The 23345-nt window shown below is 39.6% G+C and overlaps 1 protein-coding gene across 8 annotated transcripts in view; it reads left to right on the top strand.

The window, feature by feature from the left end:
- Positions 1–1823: 1823 nt before the first annotated feature.
- The window catches only part of NCOA3 (nuclear receptor coactivator 3), a 56642-nt gene continuing 35120 nt past the window's right edge, over positions 1824–23345 (top strand). For 5 of the 8 annotated variants that reach the window (XM_077187451.1, XM_077187444.1, XM_077187445.1 and 2 more), the window contains exons 1-2: positions 1826–2192; positions 9160–9199. The gene's annotated coding sequence lies outside the window, so the exon portion shown is untranslated. Of the gene's footprint in view, positions 2193–9159; positions 9200–23345 lie in introns of all 8 variants that reach the window. The other 3 variants (XM_077187452.1, XM_077187450.1, XM_054644195.2) reach the window with 3 other exon arrangements.

The raw sequence follows: 23345 nt of genomic DNA, 5'->3' as shown, positions 1-23345 counted from the left end.
ATGTATAAGCTAATGAATATGCATGTAACCCCAGCAATGTAACCATATGTAGTGAACATGATTTTAAGCTACCTATGTGTTCTTTGGCTGTGCGCCAAAATCACCCCAGTGCTGGATTATTTTGTTCTTTTATCCTTTATTAAACTTCTAAAGATTTTAAAGAGTGAACTCTGTTTATTGCATCAGTGAAGCTTAAGCTGATCTGCATCCAGGTGTGTGGGATCTCAGCACATCGTTCCCGATGTCCAGAGATGCCAGGAGAACCCTTGGGGTCTCGAAAATCCTGGAATGTTGCCAAGAGTGCTTGGTGGCTTGATTTTGATCCATCCACAGAAGTAACAAGAGTTTGAGGACAAGAGAATCACTTTAGAGTAAGAGGTGTAAAAGAGACACATTTAGAGGGTGAAATATAAACTTTAAGGTTTTTGGTACAGGGGGGTTATGGAGACAAGATGGAGGGATCAGGGCGTGTCCCGTCCTTCTTCTTTCTTCTTCTTGTCCTCCATCTCCTGTGATGATGTTGGCACTTGGGGATTGGTTTATGGTGAAGGTGCACTTGCTAACATGGGTGAAAAGCATTGGGAAATAAAGGTAAATATTGTGTACGTAGATTTTAGTATAAAAAGACATGACCGCCCCGTGGGTGGTCAGAGAGTGCCTGTGACTGCTTGCAGATCAGACCTCTGTTGGGCAGACAGAAAATTTTGTAGATAAGAAATAATAAACAATCTGAAGACTGAAAAGCTGAAGAGTCCAGACTCGTCCTTTGAATCGCGTGCCACCCAAGAACCACTCTACCCGTGTCGGGGCAGAGACAGACAGCCGAACCCGACACAGGTGCTGCGGGACCTGCTGGGGGAGACCATCGAGAGAAGTGTGGGGCGACCGCAGTAGAGGCCAAGTATTTCAACACCACAATAGCATAATCAGCAATATTAATTAATTTCGTGTTCTTCATGCAAGCCTCAGCATTAAGAATGCTACTGGCCTCTACTAGCATTAATAATATGCATAGTAAGTGTTATTAGTATCACTATTTGGCTAAGAATTGTTAGTGTTAACACTGGTAGTGAGTGTGTTAGTAAACACTGGGGTTTACTGTGAAGCTAATATAACATGAGCCTGAAGCTGACCTCAGATGCAAAGTTAGGTGAGCCCTGCTGTCCTTACCATGATCCCCCGATGGAGCCATGCTACAGTGATGACAGCTCCAGCCCTAGATGTCCCCTTCCCAGCCGCAGCTCTTTCAGCTCTTGAGCCACAAGCTTTATTTCACCGCCAGCTCTGTTCTTCCCGCAGGGGCGGGGCGGAGGGCCGTGTGCGGGCACCGCGCGGCGTTTGCCGGCAGGGGGCGTTACGGGATACGCGGGCGGCGCGGCGTGCGACGGCGGGGGGCGTCCCGCCGCTCGCGGTTCGCGGGCAGGGCGGCGGCGCGAGGAGAGGGGCATAGGGTGGGACGCAGTGGCGGCGATGGGATTAGCGTGAGGGGTGGGCTTGATGGCGATTGATAGCTTTGTTGGAAGACTGCCTGTTTACCTAATTAAATCATGATCCAATTAACTCTTGGTTGTCTAATTTAACTGGTACTGTGGATGTGCGTAACCGTTGCAGTGGTTAATCGATTTCAGTATTAGATAGTGCCAGCTGGAGCACTAATTAGCCCCCCTATGGACCATGAATAAAAAAAGAAGAAAAACTATATGTCTGGTGCAGCAGTAGAAAATTTCAGGCTCCAAGGGAGTAAATATTTCTCTTTCAATCGTTATTTTAAGGTTTTTTTTTTTTTTTTTTTTTACTCCCAAGGAGCCTAATGATACAGATACGGCATTTTGTGACCTCTACGAGCACGGAGCAAGTGCCGCGGGAAGGCAGCTTCTGCACGGCACAGGCAGCTTCCCCTGGGACTGCTTCCTCCTCCCCGTTTGAGCCCGCCCTACTGCAGAGACAGCGGCGATGCAGAGGCGACACCGGAGCGCTGGCACCAGGCTGAGCCTTGCGGCTCCGGCAGCAATCCCGGCGCGGACTACAAGTACCACGAGCTCCCGTCTGGGTACTACAGATCCCACAATACCTCACGCCGCCTGGTGTCTCCGCGTCGGTCCCGATTTAAATCCAGGCAGTGAGGAAAATGGCGGTGCGGGGCTGAGTGTGGGGGAGATGGAGATGTAGCTGAGCTTTGGCTCATTTCCCAGGTGAGTGGGGTTCGGAGGGAGGGAGTGAGTAACGAGTGGAGAGAGGGGAGTTCTAATTCGCGTTTCCTGGCTTCTAGTGCTGGAGTAGCACTGGGATGGCGGAGGGAGCTCTGCCCCTTGCCGGGGAAGGGAGAGGCTTGGGGGTGGCCTTGAGGGGTGGCTCTTTTCTGTATTTCGCCCCCCTCCTCAATATGAACGTGGCTCCCTGATGGGAGGACGAAGGCGAGCGTAGATGGGTTGTGTGTGAGGAGTATTCCCAGGGCTATTCCCAGAGATGAGGGGATTCCCCGGGCAATGTGTGGCTGCCTTGACCTCTTTGTAGCTATTCTAACTTTACTGGTGAGTGAGTTTTGAAGGGGCATTCCTGGGGCAGTGGCGGGGGACTGATGCGTGGACTGAAGGCTTCCCGTGTCGCTGTGTGATGCATATCTAAGTGTGGTGATTTTGGGTGGAGGTTCCTCGTGGAATACAAAGAGACCTGAGGTCGCTGCGGACCTGGCTTTAGAATCGTCTGACCCACGGTTTCTCAGTCTGAGCAGAGGCGGGGTGTGGGTGAAATACCTCGCTTAGAATGGCCCTCTCTACCATTCATCTGGGTTTATCTGGTACCGAGGCGGTTCCAAAGACCTTGATATCCGCCTTCTCTTGGTCATCCTGTAGCCTCGCTAAGTTTTAGAGCTGACTTCTCTTGTCTCCTTCTTATCTCTGGTAGTAAGAAAAGGAATGAAAAACACTGGAACTGAAAGGCTAATTTCCATGCGTCTCATCCATTTCTGACTCGTAGCTGTAATGAAACTGTTATTGAGGGTTGGAGATGAGATTCCTACCCCCAACAACCTCCCCCCCCCCGCCCCGGCTCGGGTCGCATGCCATTGTAGGTGTTACTGTTTCTGGGATATAAATGGGGTGATTATGAGTTAGAATGTAGCGTGAGGTTGAGATAATTCCCGCGATTCTCTTTCTTTGGTTCTAAAGTTGGTTCTGTTTGTGGTTTCTGCTCCTACTCCTAAGCACGGTCAAGTTTTCCTTTAAAAGCGAAGCTTCTCAATTTGTCAGCTCATATTCAGACTCATTTGAATCCTCAGTATCTTCTTCCCCTTTTAGACAGAAGTTAACAGAAAATAGTGTGTTGGAGTCTAACTAAAATAACAAGTCAAAACAAAAGGAAATCTGAATGTGTGAGGGATGGCAATTTCTAGTATATGGTGTCTGTAATACATTTAAAATGGATTCTTAAAATAAGCTTAACATTTTTTTTAAGCTTCATCACTATTGTAAAAATAAATATTTTCTCATGGAATATTTCCACCTTAAAATGTTCTGCTTCACAAGAAAGAAAGTTGTATGTTCTGAATATAAAATGTAGCTTCATAGAAACAAATAGTATATGAGTGAAAACCAGAGAATTAAAGCTTGGGTTTAGAAGAAACAGACAAAATTGGGTGCTTTTGGGGGAGGGTTGGGCTTTTTGTTTTGTTTCAGTTTTGTTACTTTTGTTTTTAAAACAAGATTATGCATTAAAACATGCAATAATTGCATTTACTGTTAACTGCTGTTACAACTGCTGTTCAACTGACTGTTGTTCCTTCAACTCTGTTACTACTACCGGTTTGGTTTTTTTAACCGATACCAGTGGATTTGATGGATTCACTGCTGACATGTGAAGATAGAGGCTGTGGGATATGGGAAGTGATAGACAAAATAAACCCAGCATTCAGCCTCACTTTAAGTACCTCTCCTGATTACAGTGTGTTATTGCCAGTCTGATTTTATTTGGAATATTACTTGCATGCATTTTGGGCTCATCTGTGGCTTTGTGTTTCTTTTAACTGTTCCTTTGAGGCCCTTGTTCATCCTGGCTTTGGATTTATTAAGTTGGAAGTTTTGCATTGCCTAGTTACCTTTTTTTTTTTTTCATGGTATCACTGATGTATACCCTAACATACAGCTGAGACAAAATGCAGATTAGGAAGAAGAAGCAAATCTATTTTACAATGAAACCCTATCTTTTGATCATGGTGGGATTTTTTTAAATTAATAATGGACAAGAAATCACAATCACAAAACCTTCATTATTAATACCTGTGGTACAGTTTCCTAGAAAAGGGGGGGGGGGGGGGGTGTTTTTATTTTTCAAGAACTCTGAGAAAGAAAAAGTGTCTTGATTATATTTGCCTGCAAAATTAAACCGTTTGTAGCATGTGAAAAGGTATTGGACACTAGAGCCTGACACTACAGGCTGCTTCAACTCCTGCATTTAAATGAGTCTCTCTTGAAAACGTGATCTTAAAGGACTGTACTGTACAGAATCTTCTGCATTTCATGTTCAAATACCTTTTCAGTATTTAGAAATATCTTAAGTATTCTTCCGACTTGTTTTAATAATTAAAAACATGGAGGGGAGTGGGAGGGGAGGAATAGAATCCTTTATGCCAAGGATATCTGAGCTGAATGCTGGAGCAGCCTGCCTATGTAGTTTTTTCATTTGTTTTTCCGCCTTTCGCCCCTGACTAAATCTGTTGATGTTTCTAGATGTAGTGTATTAGGAAAGAGGCAATTGTAAAAGAATTTGACTGCTACTGATTTAAATCTGCTATGGAATGTGTTTCCACTCACTGTGATTTTTGTACACTGCATTTAGTTTTGAGTGAAGGTACATCAAAGTATTTTGTGCGTCATATAAATGGGAGGTATATTTCAGATGGATCCTGTTACTTTAATAATACTTAATTGGTGACTTTTTAAATTTACAGTTATGAAAAAACTGATTTTTGAAAAGTGAAACAAAATTACCTTGCCTTCAATCTCTTGAAGGATATATAGTCTTTTGTGTGCTGTATGTCTAATAACAGAATGCCCTGCCTCACTGAAACATCCCAAAGTCATTGAACAGGTAATGTAACTGGGATTGGGTTGGGTGACTTTTGTTTTAATTGAAGGGTTAAGTAAAAGAGAGAACTGAACAATTTACTTGCAAAAAACCCCAGTGAAATACGTGTTCTCTCCAGTATTTTGGGGAAACAATTGTTTAGAACAGTCAGTCAGGGGTTCTCTGTTCATTTTGTGTGGGTCCAAAGAACTAAATAAATCTAAAGCAAAGGTAGCATTCATCCGGTTTTGCTTTGTGCACTCAATTTGTAGTTCTAACACTTTGCCAATTGCCCTATAGAGTATATGAGCATCTTAACATTGCTGGGTTTTTTCATCACGTTCTCTGGAGGCTAGTAAGGCACAGGAAAAGGTAAACTGTGCTACTTGCTTTTTGCTGCTACATGTGTCTGAGGGGGTAGCATTCTATGTAAATAAGCCTTTTCTAAAACCTTTTAGACAGATGTCTAGAAGGAGCATTCACGTGTTTGTGTGCGCACGCACATAAACAATCAGTATATGGCAATGATACATTGGTTTTTTTGAATCTTATGGAAGAACCAGTAAAGGTTCAACAATTAATTTCTTGTATTAACAATGACAACTTTAAAATGGTTTTCTATTCTTGGCAGCTTACATCTTAAGGAAATTATTTCAAGCAAAAATTTGCAATGTCTTTGCCAGTGATCTGGATAGGCTTTTCAGACATCTTTCCCTATAATACTTTCTCTTTCCCCATAAAGAAAGACTAGAGAGGGTAGGTGTAAATAGAGAATTATGACTTGGTTTGCAGTTCTTTTTGTGCTCAGTCCATCTTTGCTGCTGCAAACTAAAGCAGACATAGCAGCATCTTTTGTTATAGTACCCTCCTGGTCTCATCTTCTATGGTAGCCTTTTTGATGTTCAGAGTAGAGATTTCTGGCTCAATGGGCCAGAATAGATGTCAGCACATTGCTTAACATTCTTAAGTAGTAATTGAAAGAATCCCCTCATAATCAGTATCTCAAGTATTTATCTAGTCATAGATTCAAAGGTGGCACTAATGGCAACAAAAGCAAGCCTACTTTATCTGCAAACTATTCACTTGATTAAAATAGAACAAAGCAAACATCTCCTGTTTACCTAGGATGTACATTTGACCCCCCCCCCCCCCCCCCCCTTAAAATTAGGAAGGTGGTTTGTCTAATCAGTGCACAGAAAACTGAAAAAAAAAACATCTTCCCTGGCTGAAGTAGCTTTCTAAGATTTTTGTATTACAACTGTAGGTTTTCCATTGAACCCCCTAATGTTTGGTGATGTATGTTCGAGGCTGATGAATAAGTCTGGTAGAGGTGAGGTATAGAACTAATGCTAGCAAACTTGGCAGACGTGTATTGGCTTCGTGAGAGACAATAAGCAGGTAGCATGGATGATGAGTGGGATTCAGGAACAATGGAAAATTGTTGAGTGCAAATTCAACTAAGTTGAAGGACAGCCATTAGTTGATCATTTAATAGGAACAGAATAGCTTGCATTGTCATCCACTGTAATTTCTGTTCAAATGTACAGCTACAAGGTAGCTTTATCACCTGCTTTGTTTTCTCTTACCCATCTATCTCTCTGTAGCTGAACCTCAAGTGACCTCTATCAAGATTAATACACAGTATAATAATATTTTAGATTGGCCAAGCAACGCTTTTGGTAGATGAGCAAATTGTTTTTATTCCCCCTCATCATGATTAGGTCTGCTTTATAGCAATGAAACTTTTGCTTTAAACTAAAGAGTCTGTCTAGGTAGAAGTGGAAGGTTGTTTGAGCAGTATATTTGGGACAGCTTTTTAAAAAGCTCTTTAAAAGCAGTGGAAATTTCCAGACTTCACAAAAGAAAAGGAAAAAAAAAAACCCAAAACAAACAAACAATCAAAAAAACCAACCAAACAAAAAAAAACCAAACAAAAAACCACCAAAACCAAAAAGCTTTTAGGGTCTGGTTTAGCATCTGCTTTGCAAGTTGCAAGAAGAGAAATATGAAAAGGAATCACGGACATTCTGGATGTCAGCCTGAGAAATTTTCCACTGTTTCCTTTAATAACATGCAGGCATGCCTTTATTGCTGGAATTCCAGTTAGGAATCTTTTTCTGACTGGAACTATTTGGTGAGCAAGTGCTTGCTAAAAATCAGTTGTCAATAAATAAATTCTCATATGCGAGACTCTGCATAAACCACTCTCGTGCTAAATATCAACTACTGCTTATATTAATTTAGTTTCTTGTTTTACTGTGTGTTAACTGTTCCTATTTCTACATGATCACTGCTAGGTGACAATACATCTTTTCTTGTTTCCAATGGTAATTCTGGACCAACCTTTCCAGTAAGGACTGTATGCTGCTAAGCTAAAAATCTTAATTATCCTGTCTTTAATATGCAAAGGAAGAAAGACATTAGGAAACACATCTCTCATAAAAGAGTTAAACTTAAAGACTATTTAATGGTTATTTTTAAAATTACTGTATTTCGAGGTACAATGGTGAAAATCAAACTGAAGGGATCTACAGGTTCAACCTCATTTGTCTACCTTAAAGCTCTTTTCCGTGTAAGTTGCTCTTATTTATTAAAACCTACCTGACCTTTCTCCCAAGATGTAGAGGACTCTGTACTTGGAATGTGTCTTGTCTTTCTGTCACTACAGATATTTATTGTTGGCTTATGCTGTTTTGGAGTAGGGCCTAAAGAATCCTTCATATATTGGGTTGAGGTTTTTGTTTCCTTAAATACTGAGGTGGGAGTAATCAACATCACAACAAGCTCTTGTCTTACTAGGATTAATTGAAAATACAAAACCAGAACCCTTTAAATGCACGTTAATTTTGTCTTTTTAAGACAGCATAGTACACTTCCACAGCTCTCGAGCCAAGTCAGGGCCATTGTGCTTCCTTTTTTGTTACCTCTCTTTGTTGGGCTACTTTTATTTTTAAATAATTATATAAAAATTTCAACATCTGACTTCCTGACTGCTCGTAATCCTTTCTCACGTATTTACTGCTAATGAGAATGCTAATGACTGTAGTTAAAAGTGGAGCATGTTGAACTTGACATGAACCTTAATATCTTTTCCAGCTTATGTAAGGATTGTATTGTGAATTGTGTATTTTTTAATTGGTTGCTAGCTGATTAAAAGTACAGAAATTACTGCCATTGCTTTGTATATATTTTGGATAGCTTATATAAGTTTAGTTTACAAATTTGATACAAAGTTAAAGCTTGAGATGGATTTCTAATCCATCCAAGCTTTTCTAAGTCTTAGTGAGACGTTTTCTCAAATGTAGATTTAGTAACTAATCTACATTAGTAGTTACTACAGAGTGGTCACCGAAGAAGTAGCCACGGTGACTTAAGAGAACTTTCTTTTCAGGGTGACTGACTGAATATATCCCTACCATTTGGTTTAGGAGACTTGTCCTTGCTCCAGTGATACTTTGGTCTTTATTCCTAGTGCTTTACCTAGAGAAGAAGAGGGTGTGCTGTAGCCAATAGATCTTTGTTCAATTTTCGTCTACTCAGTAAAATAAAAAAAGTAAATCTGAATTAATTCTTCTGTCAAAATGACAGACCAGTGCTAAGTAGTGTACCAAAAAAGTGTTGCCAGTGAAGAAAAAGGTTAGAAGATTGAAAATACTACATTGTTATACAATCATGCTATGCCTTCCTCTCAAATGTAAGTATTTCTGGTATATGCAGTATCAATGAGTAAAATGGACTATGTTTCTCTGTATTTTTAATAAGACACAGCATTTCCAGCATTTCTCTCCCTTTTTTTTTTTTTGTGTTGGCCTTACAGTACGAGGCAGGTGTATACAAAACCACAAGTGTCATGGGAAATCAACAGGAGGAAAGTGTTTTCTTCTTCACTCATTTCAGTTATTCTCCTTATTATTAGATGGCAGGGTTAAAAATAAAAAAGGCTACTTTCAGATAGTGTAGAGTTTAACTACAGAACTGACTGCCACAGAATATCCAGCAGCTAGAAGACTCAGTCGTTCTAAACCAGGAAATTCCTGAACAGTAGATTGTTGAGTTTGAGAGCATGCTAAAACATGTTCATATGCTTTTTCTTTCTAGGCATTCCTAGTGGCTTCTGCTGTAGCGAATACTGTGCTCGGTAAGTTTTCTGTCACAACTCCTTTGTTTTCTCTGCATCAATTCTCATAAACTATTGATATTTAGGGAGTTAAGAAAAGGAGAAAATAATTTCTATTCCCTTAGGAAAATAAAGGTGTTTTTTTTCATGTTCCATGTTAAGATGGTATATAGTTTGCTATCTTCCACCTCACTTGAGGAAATGCATGATATGACCTGGCCTTGGTATGTTTCATGGTATCTAACACTGTTAGGCTTTTGGGGAATACTTGGACCATTAAAGGATGCTCCTCCTAAGATGTGGGATACACTGTATCCTTGTGCGTATATATCTGTCTTTTTTTTTTTAATTCTCTCTATCGCTAGTACCAGAGTTTTCTTCTTCCTGAAGTAACCGATAACTTTGTTCTGAGCAAAGTATTCATGTTACTTTGAAAGACTGATGATGAAACGGGATTTCTTAGCTAAATCTGTTCTGGGCTCAGTGCAGATATAATGCAAATCACCGATGGATATTGTTTGTTTGAGGTTTGGTCATAGCTTCTGGGGCAAGCAATTTAGCCTTCAATATTCTATTAGATTGATGTGTCAGCTTCTATACCCGTTGATGGAGAGTAGCAAAACTGAAAGCTTGTCTGGACATTCTATTCGGTGGGATTTTGGTCTCAAGAAAGGAAGCGCCTCCTTTGGAATAATCTCTCGTTGTAAGTTCAACCTCTATGTTCTGCAGTTTAGCAGGTGCCCTGAAATAGGTGAGCTGGCTTAGTTAGAGTAAGGTGGGGTTAAAGCAAAATGAAAGAAAATGAAAGGCGACAGTTGAAGGCAAACCTTTGGAGAGTGATCTCTTCAAAGGACAGAAGAATTTGTGGGTTTTTTCAGATAGCTGTGCTCATCAAAACATTATAGCTCCTAAGCCATGTTTTGCAGACAGATGATACACTGGGGTAAATAGTATAAGGTGAAGACAAGTAAGAGTCAAGTAAGGTAGATAAATAACTTTTGGTCCTGACTGGATGCAGGCACTTGTCTGACCATATTGTCTGTCATAAATCTACTTTTGATGAAAAAAAGATCACGTAAGTTTTATTCTTAAAGAGGATTAATGATATCAGGCTTAAGTTTTGTATGCTCTTCTCTTGTGTTCCCTCCATGGTGTGCTGTGATTATCCTGTTAGTGTTTGTACACTGTTACTTATGGGCCTCGTCTATACGAGTAAGGCTTTGTAGCTTTTTGAACTTTCAGTGGACTGTTAGGTCCATTAAAAAATACTTACTGGACTTTGAAAAGAGAAGCTATTCTATGCCCAGAGATAATTACTAGTAACCTTTATCCTAATAATTTTGACGCTGCCCAAGAATATAAACTTCTGACTGCAGTGAACCTAAACATAACTTCCCACGCTGTGTGGGATGTACTGTAGAGGGTCATTCGCTGGACGAATGTAGTGTGGCATTTACCGATCAGAAAACACGTTGCATCCATCACGCTTCATAGCCGATCTTCTGCAACTGCATGACATAAATGCATGACCATGTGCTCCTCAGTTAGTTACTATGTTTTATTTGCTTATCAGATGCTAATATGACAACTTTTCAGTGCAGACATGGCTGAATATTAACTTTAAAGATCAAACAGTGACTCTCCAGCTCAGTTTTGTTGAATGTTAGATACTATTCAGTCGGTCGCCTTGTATGGGAACTAAAAAAAAAATGCAAGGAAATGTAAGGAAAAAGTAATAATAAAAGAAATTTACAGCTCTGTCCTGGCATTTCCACTAGTGCACTATAGAAGAGTACATAAAGTTTGCTTCCTGATGATGTGAAACTGTACAATTGCTTAGCCATTTATCTGTAAACAAGGAAGGAACTGGATCTGAAAACATTATAAATGCTTTTGGCACTTGAAGAGGAAGGATATCATCCCATCTGGTTTTGGTAGTCGTAGACATCTTGTACTAACTTCCAGAATGGTTGCTAATCTTCATAAAATTGCTTCGAATTTCTATGCTAATGTCGATAGCGTCATTTTGGAGAGTTCTGTGGATAAACATTTCTGTTTGAGAAGTGCCATTCGTATAAAAACTTTCATGAGTAAGACTGATTTTCTGCCTGCCTGAGGAGTCCTTGGGAGCTTTATGTGAGATGTGTTGAAAAATGGCTTTTTAGTGGAAGTAAAGATACTGCTTCTTTAATAGAATATTAGAAAAACTAGAAGCATAAGGTTTTTATGCAATGGAAATTCCTTGTAAAGAATAGAAAAGTTTGGACCAAAAAAGAAAAATCCAGAGGGCACTGAGAGGCTTACTTAAAAGCATGACATTTTTTTCTCATAAATGGGCGGGAAAAATGGTAGGAATGAATGTTGTGGTCAGGATTTACATACCCTGTGTCCAGTAAAGATGGGACTATTGATGTGTGTATGCAAAATCTAAAGCATGCATGATATTAATAAAACATACCTTTTAAATCAGAACCAAAAAGAATGTGGTAATATATCTTAAAATTAAATAAAGTAGGACCAATTGTAATGTTACTTTTCTATCCTAGCTGCCCATTGTTATTATGGTTTATCTCAGTGTCTTATGTACTACATCCCAGTTTATCTCTGGGCCGTAGTATGTAATTCCCTGATGACAGTGTTTTACTGAAACTCGTCGCACAATTATGCTAGCATCAATCCAAATACCATGAGCAAAGTCAGCGTTGGTCTGTCAAGGTTTTGTTCAGTCAAGCATAAAAAAATCTCTCAGGATAGGGATTCCGTAGGCTATCTGAAAGTGGTTCCGGTGTTCAATCACTGTTTGTAAACGGAAACTTAACTTGTTGCAGGTAGTAAAGCTTGCCTATTGCCCTTTTCTTGTACGCCTTGGAGGAGACTCTGACTCTCCAATTTCTAATACCTCTCTGGGTGGTACTACTCTGCTTTATGTAGTATTAAGCAAAGATACCAACCTTTGGGCTTTTTCCTTTTTATTACTCCACCTTGCTTAATTTTTAAATAATTGAGCCCGTAAATCTAAGATTCTATTTGACCAGAGGCATGCACAATATCACTACAGCTTTGTTTTGAGCAGTAAATTGTAGCAGATGCTCTGTGATAACCTGAGTGTATTGTGGAAAGATTAATTAACCTGATTTGGGGGGGATTCTCTTCTGTCGTTATTTTGCAATTTCACCGAAGGTATTGTATCTACTGAGCTCTGTTCACTGTGAAGGAAATATGGTACGGAATATGATAAAGAAATAGAGGAAAGGGGATCCTAATTAATGGAATGCTCAGATCTATTGGTATAACATGGATAGACAACTGATTTTGCTTCAAATATTGAATGGTAGGCATTTTTGTTGAACTAAATACCTCTTGCGGCCAAATGAAGTGTACCTGCATATACTCAGATTTAATCAGATTGTAATTACAGCATTGCGCTTGAAACATTTCCATATTTCAAGGACAAACTGGGGTTTAGAACTGGTGCCTTTGTATTAATTAGCTGTACTTATTCCTTTCAATTAAATTAATCATATATAAGCACTGATACTATGCATGGAAAATGTGAAATTTTGATTTCCTTTCTTCAGTAGCTTATTTTGGTTTTAGTAGTTTCTGATCTTGTACTCTCAAATCTGAGTCTAGTTTTGCCGAAGACTCGTTAACTTCATTAACAGGCCTTTCATTATTATTAGATCAGCAAATACCAAGATCTAATCTTAAAAACAAAGAGGATGTGTGTTTTTCAATAAATTTTTAAAAGAATCTATTTTAGTAGCATGACAGAAAAAAAATACTAAGTAGGAGCCTCAAAAGCATTCTTAAGACACCAGGCATTTAACTGCCCTTAAAGCCAGTTTGTGTGGGTCTGAGTAGACTCACACAGTATGAGACCCTGTAATGGATAGATGCCTTCCCCCCCACCTTCTGCCCACAGCACTCAAACACTTTTTCAGAATATGAATCTACATTTTTTTAAATGTCATGTTTCTGGTGTAAAATAATATATTTGCTGACATTATTTCTGTAACTTACTTCTCGTGCAAACACATGAATAAATGTTCATAAGTACTGCATCTGCTGACTAGCAAAATGTGCCAACGGCAAGGCGATGTGATTTATGGAGTACATTTCTTTCATGCTCATGGGCCCACCCTTATTGATGGGTGTAAATATATTCCTTGTGATCTGTCATAATCAAGACAGTATGTATCACTGTTGTTTACTCTCCGTTGGGAAAAGCCTGTGTGTTCTGATTTGAATGTCACTGGAGCTCTCTAAGTACCCATCCTGGGCAAAGGCCAAGTTAACGTACAGGTCCTCGACAGACTTCCGATCTGGATTTATGAGATGATTATCTATTACTGTGTGGTAAATTGGAAGTGATTGCTGTGTTACTGCTCATGAGACTTCGTGTGGGACTGGCCCCCGTCAGGTCACAGGAAAGACTACTAATAGCCTTATTTGTCTGTTGCATCATCTGTGCAATGCACTGTTTCAGGAATCTGCTTAAATTAAGAATGTGCAACAAGGATTAAAAAAATCTTGAGAGGTGGAGCTGACAATACTATTTGAAGTTTTTTGAATGACCTCACATCCTTAGTATTTTCAGTGTAAGTTTCTGTATGTCTTTAAAAAGCCTATGGAAAAAATAGTATAATGTGCCATATTGAAATTTCTACTCTGTTTGCCAGCAAGGTAGTCATCAAGCAGGGCGCTGCCTTGGTTGCTAAACTGAGTGTGCCTTCTACACGGGTTACTTGCTGGAGGGGCAGCCAAGTGGGTTTCCAGCACTGTTGGATGAGACCTCCAGCTACTGTTTCAAATGAAATCTTGAATTAGGAGGGAGGTAAAGGTGGCCTTTGCTAAGCCCTTGATCCTGCTGCTGCCTCATGCTTTGTGGATGCTGTCTATGGGTGAGGCAGTATAACCTAGAAAAATGTCCCTGTTCACTAGCTACTGTGCTGCCAGGCACTTTAACTGCTTTATAGGTGGCACGTTTGCAGAGAAGTTGCTCTTGGTCTTGGTAATATAGTGATAAAGCGTGTTCTGTTGGGTCAGCATGGAGAAGCTGTGCAGCAACAAAACTAACTTGGTTAGATAAAATACATGAGGATCTTGGCCACTGGCTTAAAACAAAACTAAGCATGTTAGAGTACTTTAAATAAGGCACTTGCCAGCTATACAAATATCTTCATTGGAGCAGCAAGATTAAGTTCCGTTTGTTTAGACATTCGACCTGTTTCTCTTCCAAAGCTTTAATTTCTTGGACTGAATAAAAGGTTACACTTTGTTCAACAGAAGTCTGCTCATTTTTCAAACGTCCGAACCAAAAAGTAGTTCTGAGGCGTATGTCAGAGACAGGCATTAAAGAATTAGGACCGGCTGCCGTGATGGAAAATGTTAGGCATCCTTAACCACAGATGTAGTTGTGCCTGCACAGGCACTGATATGCTGTAGTTTATTTTTCTATTTTAGGCAAAGATGCCCACCCAAAATTAGCAAGGTTCCTTTCTTTTTACTGTACCAATATGTCAAATCTAAGTTTCATTCAGTAGATCATCCTAATTTCGGTCTCAATCAACAGATGAAACATCTGTTGCAATGCTGGGTGTATCGAGGCTGTTTTATTAAAGATGAAGTATATTAAGTTGAGGCTGAGTGTGTGTATGTGTCCGTGTGTCCCCAGATGTCCTTGTGGAAATGTCTGTTGATGTATGGTTTTAAACGTTTTTCAGCAATAGATTCCTTCCACCGTGCTGCCAATGTGGTGCTACAGATTGTAGAAAAAGCAAAAATAATACTTTTTCTGTTTGATAGGGTCTTATTTTCACGACCTGTTAGTTTTAACAGGGAAGGGCAAACTACATCTGATTGGCCTCATGCATAATGCAAATGTGGCACGCTTTAAAAACAACCCATTTTAAAATATCTTTACAGGGCTTAAAACATTTTTACACTTTACAGGTGAACACGGTTTACTTCTAATTGTTTCTGTAAGCTAGGTACAGTCTTCAGAAACTGGAAAAATGTAGACTTCTGTAAAGAGCTTGCATGCTTTCCCAAAATGTGTTTTTCCTAAAAGACTTCAGAATAGGACAATGTAGATTGGGTGGAGCGGTGCAGTCTCAGTAAGACTGAGACATGCCGTTAATTCAAGGACAGTCTCTTACTAGCTTCATGAACTGCATGATAAAACAAAGAAAGAAAAGAAAAAATAAAACTAAAAGATATATTTTTAAGGAAATTGTATAGAGTTTAGTAAAGGGTTCTCAGAATTAGTAATTTTGTGCAGGTTCGGTGGTGCATCATTGTGAATCTTGTTTGCTTGGAACAGTAATTATACAGACTCAGACTTCAGTTATTGGGTTACTTATGTAGTGATGTAGTAAAAAATCGCAAATTTTACTTGACTTTAGTAATTGGTATATTTTTGGAGACAGTGCTAGCAGTTGCCAATATTGTCTTCCCATCCCCCAGCTTTTGAGTCTAGTTTGCTTGCAGCTGCAGTAGTAGGCATCCTTCTTTCAGGAAGTGACCTTGACTTGTATTAATCAAATTCAGAAAACACAGAAAAACTTCTTGGTAACATGCTGACTTGATATAAAATTTTATAGTATCCATTTTCTTCTAAAATGAGGCCATCGTACAAAAAGGGCATTCATTTATGATACCTTACTGTAAAAGAATTTCTCTAAAATTCTGTGGTATTCGGAGAAGGCAAAACAACAAAACCAAACTGCACTTTTTACGGAGAACAATGTATTGAGAGCTTTTAATAAAAGTAACTAAGTCTTAAATTAGTATTGGCAAAACTGTGTCCTAATCTAGCTATGATGTGAAAATACAGCATTATTTGATAGCATTTTCTGTGGTGTCTTTCCATTTTTGAACTACAGTAGGAAAGCTTGGTAGTAGGGCATGAACTCAGTCACCTAAGATCTTATGATGGCTTTAACTTTCTGACTTTGTGTTTTAATCTCTTCTTGCATCTTTTATTAGCATCTCGAAAGGCATTGCACTTAACCTCATAGTAGCTGCATTCAGCTGCTGCTGTGCCTATTTGCATAGATTAAGAAAGTAATCTACCTGTGTCAGTTCAAGAAATCACTGTTTGACCTTGTCCACCAGCTGGAAATTGGTTTTCTTTGGCTGCTCTGGAGTGGCTGACTATACCTGAAGCAGGTTTTAAGAGGCTTCATGTGATTATCTTATTGCCTAGAACTGTTTTGTCAATTGAGTCGCAGAAGTATGATTTGAAAAGTATGATTTACATAAGTTTGTCTGGCAATGTTTTCAGCTGGCATAGCTGTTTTGTAAGAGTCTTCATCCCTTTTCTGGACCTGTATAGAGGTCTGAGACCAGAGTATCTTTCACCATTACAAAGTGCACTGAAAGCCTTTAACGTTCTGGGTAAGATAATTTACTGATTTTGAAACTGCATGTTGATGGAAAATTAGTAATAGCTGCCAACTGACTAATGTTTTTTTCCACCTTAGGTTGTCATGTGCATTATCTTAAACAATCTACCTTGGCTTCAGGGTTTGGAAAACTGAGTTGTATTTTCACCAGCATCATTACCATAAACCTTTTCTGTATGTCGATGGCATATTTACTCATTTTACCTCTTCACAGTATATTCAGATTCTTGTCAACCTTTCTGCACCGTGTTGGAGATCAGACTATGCCAAAATACATGCCTCCAAATGTTTCCCAATTTGACTCCCTCCTGTTTTGGAATGGTTAGTTCCAAATGTGTTTTACTCTGCAAATGTGTGCGAGGACTTGCCATTCTACTTGGTATCAAATCAGAGCTGCTAAAATCTCTAAGGAAGCCTATGCATTTCTGCTGTATTGAATCATACTCTTAGGTTACGATGCTAAAGAATTTGCCTGAACTACGTGCTTTACAAACTCCCTTCATGCTGTCTTGTATTATGGTGTCTGTTGCTGCACTGAACTGAACATCTTCACAGGAGCTTTAGTCCTCGTTCTTTGCGAGACCAATAAAGGGGTGATAAATCTGTTGCTCAAGTGTAGCTGGACATTTGATTTTTTTTCAAGTTCAAATGCAAAAACACAATTATAGATCTTGTCATTCAGATTTGCCGTCATCAACATTTTCACCAATCTCCCAGAGAAAAACCTGGTGGCAGCACAGGTTTTGTGGTACCCCTCCATGGACTGATTCATCTGGGTCTGTAGTTCCTGGGGTGAAAACTGCTTTGTTAGTGATGATACAGTGGAACAAGAAGCCTGTTTTGTGTTTGTGCTCTAGTTCTGTAATAACATGAGTGAATATGCATCTTTCTTTTTCAGTGCTAAACCCAGACAATCTATTACAAATCTCATGCCCAGAGCATTTTTTACTTTTTTGTAAAGTTTTTTGTTTTCTTTTGCTTTTGTTTGTTCTCCTTTGCAAGATTTGGAAGACCTGAGGGGTTTTGTAGCCAAGAGCCATGACTTCTATGTCCGTCCTTCGTGAAGTAGATGATGTCCTGTTTTGTAGTCAACATCTAGAAGCAGGCTACTATGACATGTACTGTGAGGATTGGGCAGCAGTACTTCTTGGGCTGCCCAGCCTTATGCCCACACTACCGTGGATTTCTCGTTTGTTGTGAAGCAAAGTAAATTACTGCAGCTCTGGACTGCGCATTCAGAATATTTTCTGACAGTTTTGTGTTGGTGCTCTCCCTCCCCTTTCTCAAGGTCGTTCCTGTTTGCTGGCACAAACAGGCGGCTCGTAGCTGTAACACCTCCGGGGCTGTGATACTTAGATAATGCCTAGTGTCTAGCCCTTTGCTTACTCTCATGATTTTCAGCTAAAGCGGGAGAAAGGGACCCTACTTCCGCAAGTCTCAACTTCTGCCTCGCTACTATACTGCTTCGGACGACTCCCCTTTCCTTTTATTTCCATGCTGAAAGCAATTCTCAGTCCGGAGGAGGCTGCTGGGCGTTCTGCCGCTCGGCCTTCTGCTGCTCGTTCGAAGGGAGGGGAAAGGGAGGAGAGGCCCTTCTCCCTAACTGTCCGCTCCCTGACGGGGGCGGGCCGGGCCGCAAGGAGTTAAGGGCCGCTGCCGCCCGCGGTTCTGTCTGGAGCCGCCGCACGCTCATTGGTTGCAAAAAGGTGAAATTGAAACCACAGTAAACTTTTGACCCTGTAGCAGTTCTTGTGGAACGCCTTCCCCTTGCCAAGAGCTGAGGGCTTCTTCCCCCCCCGCCCCGCTTCCCCCTTTTTCCTGTGTTTTTTTTTTCTCTGTGATCATGCTGTGCTGCATGCAGTCTCCCTGAGGGGAGGGGGAGGACAAGAACAAGCGAGTGGTTTGCTTGTGTGCCGCTAATGGCAAAGCTGGAATTTGCCTTAAAGGCTACTACCAGCTATCTTCTGAAAGTCCCATCGCTACGCAAGTAGGAATCAGTTTGGGGTTTTGTAGGAATCAGTTTGGGGTCTTTTTAATTTTCCAACATGTTTCTGTACGGTTGAAGAAAAAACAACCCAACTACAAGCAACCTACAAACTGATGCTGGCCATCGGGGCTAATTAGAAAGTGGGAAAGGGAGGATGAGTCACCCGGTACGATGGTTTCAGCGAGCTTAATAAACACTATTGAATTTTTTAAAAGATTGAAGTGGTGTCTCCTTACTGAAATCCTACGTTGGAATATCTCAATATTACAACTTAGTTCATATGTCTGTGAATTGAATACATATTTATTTAGCTCCTTTTCTATTCTGCATCTCCCTTAAACAAGAAAGCCTCCAACACCTCAGTCTGAGAGACAAGAAGTGTCAGCTGAACTTCACTGCCAAATTGCGAAGTGTCGGAGGCCTAGAGTAGCCAATGCTAGGAATTTTTATTTAGGGTGTGACTGCAGCAAATTCTGGACCTAATTAACGTGTGTGTCATTTTCATACTCTGCAGATTTTATCACAAACCTGAAATATCTGTGGCCGAGAAAATTCACCTTCCCCTTTGTAGCTTTGCCAAATCAGACAAGTTATAGCAGCATTACATTTTCGATGAGGTATGAACACGACATTTAGTGATTTCACATTTCTTTCCCCTTAAATGTGTGTCTTGTCACTGACAAAAGAATCGCTGATTTGATTACTGCATCAGTTTCCATTTCCTCCCTCACTAGCTCATAGGCGCAGGTATGGCCGCCTGTTCTTGCTGGAACATTAAATATACTGAATGTTAAGTGCCACTTAATCAAGGAGTCACTTGGCACCTTACCTAGAGATAACATTCGAAACTCTTTCTCAACAAAGAAACCTGATGCCTGACTGCTTCAGTCTGTTGTTTCCACATCTCTCTTGTCTTGTTCTTGCAAATAGTTTCATCAGATTTATATAGCGTGTTCATTTTCCTTATTAGAGATTAGGCTGGGGAGGTACCCACAACTGCTGTGATTTGGACTCTTTAAAAATTGAGTTCTGTAAGCAGTTTAGTGGTTAAGAAGTGTTTACTTTACAGCAGTGTTAGTAGAGTAGGACAGAATTGTGGTGGTTCCGTGTGGGCTGTTCTTGTAGTGCTGCTTTGTTCTTAATGCAGCTTTTTCTGGGAATTGAGGGAGTCTCCAGAAGCATTGCCAGCAACCTCGAGGGAACGATGAATATTAAATGATTAATAGCAGATCGTCTGCACCCTCATGTGTGCAATTCTCCTTGCAATTGCAAAAGAAACATGCCCTGACATTGTCGTTTGTGGCCTCCCTGTTTATTCCAGCTAGTGCACCTAAGCAGCAGCTATTACACAGTTTCTTTTTCCCCACTCCCTGTAATTCGATGTTCTCTCCTTCCTGTGCCTGTGCACGTCCTGTCTGATTCTCATTGTCTGTTTCATGGCAGTTCTCCTGCCTTCACAGTGGAGCTGCAGTGGAGCTGCACATCGTGTTGCCTATCACAGTAAAATGGAATAAATGCTCTTCTAAAGGAGAGTGAATAACAACTGTCACAAATTAGGAATCAATTCTGAATTCTATTTCTGAAGCATAATTTAATGTGTTCTGACTTCTCTTGAACACTTGCATGGTTGCATTGTGATAACATTATGTGTACATGCCTTTTAGTGGTAAAAATCCGCAAACTCTAAAATTGTTGCTGCAGATGCCAGCAGAAGGGTGGGAAACTGGCAAAAAAAGTAACGCTGATACTGAAGCTACAGAAGCACAAATTTCGTTAGCCATATAAATCCTATAACTTCAAAGGACCCCGCTGGGGAGAGTGTTTTTGAAGGTCATTATTGAGAGCTAACTGCTGATAATGAAAAATCACTAGTGTAACCATTTCATGTAATGAATATGGCTGAAAAGAAGGGTGTCACGGATGCTGTGAAGACATTTTGTAACCAAAAAGCATTAAATGAGCAGTCGCAAACTGAAAATATGTGTTGGCGTTCTCTACTGCTTTATTCTATGTGTTTATTCAGAGAAGATCTTCATGTTGGTTTTATCTCCTCATATTCCAAAATAGGGTCTTGCCAGCTGCTTTGGAGCTGCTCTATTAGAATTTTCTCCCCCACCAAGGTTTCCACACTATGAATGAGAAATGTAAAGAGAAGTTCCTGCCATGGTGTTTTCATCTATTTTTTCCCTGTCTAGAGTAAGCAGCTTTCTATCTAGAAAGCAGTTTTCTTTCTGCTTTCTTCTAAACAAAAGAATGGAAAGGTGATTTAGAGGAGATACTAGAGCACAGCTTCTCAGTTTGGAAAACTATTATATGTTCCGAAACTCATCAGAACTACTATCGTGTGCTTCAAACGTCTGTTGGTTTATTAAAGCTTGGCAGTTTCCCCTAGATCAGATCCTCACTGTCATGGCATAAATGATGCTGGAAAAGAGTAGACATGTAGTAGTTGAACCTCAGATTTTTGTTTGGTTTTAAAACATTGCCATTGTGTCTGTCTTTTCTGCTTTTATATCCATTTCAGTTGGTAGTGAAACTTACTTACTACCTGCAGTGTGATGGTTAATTGTGGGATGCAATAAGTGGCTTTTTCTTGGCTTCTTCTTCAATAGGTTTGTCTCAAAACTGTCCTGTCCACATCCTTGTTGCAGCTTTTCAGTGATGAGTGCACACTTGGTCTTCTGCAGCAGTAATGGCTTGGGTTTCTGGATTTTAAATGCTTTTTTAAAGAGCATGTTTATAGCAACAACTTGCTGAAAGACATTAAAAAAAAAAAAGATCTATTCAGTTTTGTACCTCCTCTGTCAATATAATAATTTTTCTGAGTTCTCCTGTGATATCATCAGGATGCAACATGAATAGACACAGAAAATTTTAAGCTGTAGACATATGAATTCCCATATACACAGTCTTGTTTTTCAGGAATCACGATCTGAGAAATTTTTTTTTTCCTTTAATGTACAAACCAGTTTGTAGAAGGAAAAGTTCTGATAGAAAAGTGGTGTGATCTTGGTGAAGCAGACCTCCTGCTGCAAGTTGTGTTCCACCTTCACTTCGTTGAAAAATGTGATAAAAATGAGGGTTGGCTGCTATAGCTGAAAAGACTTTATGCATTTATAACTCTGTAGGTTGCATTATCTATGTAAATGTGTGTGGGCTAGGGTGGGTTGATGTGCCCTGATAATCAGGTTGTTCCTAGCTTCTGTTACAGGCTCAGTTTTTTTGATCTCTCAGGCCATAGGGACAGTAAACAGTAGCTTTGCCTACTGATTTCTGCTGAAGTACCAGACCAGGATATTTACTCTGCTGTCTTTTTAGAAGAGTGTGCTTTGTTTCCAGCACAGTTTTAAAGTGATTCCTCTAAACTTTCCTTTTGATGTTTCTTGAGAGTGTGTGTGTGTATATATATATATATATATACACACACACATATATATATATATATAGTGCTTGTGATAATCAATATAATGTATCAGGTAATTTATCAAAGCAGTAAATGAACTATAAATAGCAGAGAGACAGTATTACTGAACTGATACAAGAAAAGAAAAAAGAATTGGATGAAGTGGTCCATAACTGTTGCATCCGTTCGTTTGTGGTATGTAGTTGTGCTTACAATAGTCTGCTGAAGGCTTAGACGAGAGAAGGACTCAACTTTACAGTTTGTGGTATCAAAAATTCCTCATGCTATGTCATAGCACAATGCCCATTTTTCGCTCTCTCCAATCAGATGGCAGCTGGAAAGGCATGGTTTTCTTCAAGATAAGTAAATGAAAAGCACGGGCCAATGGTACTTGCAGTACTAAGGCTCTCGCCCTTAAAGTAGGCAGTTTTTGTTCTCAAGGTACAAATAGGGAATGTCCAGAGAAATTACAGTTCTGACAAATATAAATAAATTCAGAGCAAAAATTATATGCTAGCAAAAGCAGTATGTCTTCTATCTTGTTGGCTCCATATGCTATAGCAGTCTTTTGTTGATGATGCTGTGAAAAAACAGGGCAAGTATTTTTCATTATGGATAATACTACTAAAATATATTTTCATTTCTAGCACTATGCCAGACAACTGAAGACATTCTTTAATAAACCTCAGAGCTGTGACGTGATAGAGAATTGGAAAATAAGTGATGTTTATCTAATTTTTTTTCTAGTGCTAAGTTTTCTCTGTCCTGAAAAAAAACAGAATTGAAAGTGGATATAACAACAACATTTTTTTTCTTTCAGGTTGCATTTGACTTGCTTTGAAGTTGACTATGTCCATTCTGGTAGAAAGTGTATATTAGAGGATTATATGTAACTTCATGAAAGATTTTTAGGAATGCTTCCATTAATTTCAGTGTCATGATATTTGTGTAAAAATATCCTACTTTGGAAGTTAAAAGTTGAAAACAGTAAACTTTTGACCTTGGGTAAATGTTGCCTTGTATAATGCATTATATTCAGCCAGTAAAGTAAAAATTGCATTTTACTGGGCTCTAGCTTGTGGAAAACATACTGCATATTGGTTGGCAGTGCCTGACAGCTGATATTTATCAAGGCTAACATGAACTTTACTCATTCTTACATTTTCAAGCAGCTTTTAAAACTCTGCATGTATACAAAGGTTCACATGAACTTTACTCAATCTTGCATTTTTAAGCAGCTTTCAGAGCTTAACATGTGTACACATGTTCAGCCTGTCTTGTTGCTTTTACCGTTTTGTTCTAGAGATGTTAGAGTTAGGGTTAGGGTTAGCACAGTGGTGTGTCAATACTCTTCCTATGAGAAGAATA

The sequence above is a fragment of the Agelaius phoeniceus genome, chromosome 17 (genome assembly GCF_051311805.1).
Source record: "Agelaius phoeniceus isolate bAgePho1 chromosome 17, bAgePho1.hap1, whole genome shotgun sequence".
Classification (NCBI taxonomy): Eukaryota; Metazoa; Chordata; class Aves; order Passeriformes; family Icteridae; genus Agelaius; species Agelaius phoeniceus.
This window is presented reverse-complemented; position numbering and strand designations above follow the sequence as displayed.